Source organism: Triticum dicoccoides, unplaced genomic scaffold (genome assembly GCF_002162155.2).
Source record: "Triticum dicoccoides isolate Atlit2015 ecotype Zavitan unplaced genomic scaffold, WEW_v2.0 scaffold35634, whole genome shotgun sequence".
Classification (NCBI taxonomy): domain Eukaryota; kingdom Viridiplantae; phylum Streptophyta; class Magnoliopsida; order Poales; family Poaceae; genus Triticum; species Triticum dicoccoides.
In genome coordinates, this window is record NW_021265888.1 from 1 (window position 1) to 1,140 (window position 1,140).

General features: G+C 52.4%; 2 non-coding genes across 2 annotated transcripts; both read left to right on the plus strand.

The window, feature by feature from the left end:
* Positions 1 to 259: 259 nt before the first annotated feature.
* On the plus strand, positions 260 to 378 carry LOC119345981. The gene has a single exon (XR_005167300.1). It is a non-coding gene; the product is annotated as a 5S ribosomal RNA (ribosomal RNA).
* A 297-nt stretch (positions 379 to 675) lies between these two features.
* LOC119345983 lies at positions 676 to 794 on the plus strand. The gene has a single exon (XR_005167301.1). It is a non-coding gene; the product is annotated as a 5S ribosomal RNA (ribosomal RNA).
* Positions 795 to 1,140: the final 346 nt, after the last annotated feature.

Sequence of the window (1,140 nt, forward strand, 5' to 3'; positions counted from 1 at the left end):
CACGTGTAAGTAATATATTTACCGTGTTTTATTATTTTGCACGAGTGCGGTAAGTCATAGCTGGGTGCTCACGATTCACGGGTCCGGCGTCGGCGTTGTGGCGCGGCAAGCGTGCACTGGTGCGGTTGAGAGGGAGGGGTGGAAACCGCGTTAAACTCGTCTCCGTAGTTGAGAGGGAGCGGCCAAAGCAATGTACAATCGTCTTTGTAGTGGAGCTGGGAGGGGCAAGAATAAGGGACGAAGACCGGGGTAACATGTCGGATGCGATCATACCAGCACTAAAGCACCGGATCCCATCAGAACTCCAAAGTTAAGCGTGCTTGGGCGAGAGTAGTACTAGGATGGGTGACCTCCTGGGAAGTCCTCGTGTTGCATTCCCGTTTTAATTTTTTTCGCGCCGATTGCAAAACAAAACGCACGTGTAAGTAATATATTTACCGTGTTTTATTATTTTGCACGAGTGCGGTAAGTCATAGCTGGGTGCTCACGATTCACGGGTCCAGCGTCGGCGTTGTGGCGCGGCAAGCGTGCACTGGTGCGGTTGAGAGGGAGGGGTGGAAACCGCGTTAAACTCGTCTCCGTAGTTGAGAGGGAGCGGCCAAAGCAATGTACAATCGTCTTTGTAGTGGAGCTGGGAGGGGCAAGGATAAGGGACGAAGACCGGGGTAACATGTCGTATGCGATCGTACCAGCACTAAAGCACCGGATCCCATCAGAACTCCGAAGTTAAGCGTGCTTGGGCGAGAGTAGTACTAGGATGGGTGACCTCCTGGGAAGTCCTCGTGTTGCATTCCCTTTTTAATTTTTTTCGCGCCGCTTGCAAAACAAAACGCACGTGTAAGTAATATATTTACCGTGCTTTATTATTTTGCACGAGTACGGTAAGTCATAGCTGGGTGCTCACGATTCACGGGTCTAGCGTCGGCGTTGTGGCGTGGCAAGCGTGCACTGGTGCGGTTGAGAGGGAGGGGTGGAAACCGCGTTAAACTCGTCTCCGTAGTTGAGAGGGAGCGGCCAAAGCAATGTACAATCGTCTTTGTAGTGGAGCTGGGAGGGGCAAGGACAAGGGACGAAGACCGGGGTAACATGTCGGATGCGATCATACCAGCACTAAAGCACCGGATCCCATCAGAACTCCGA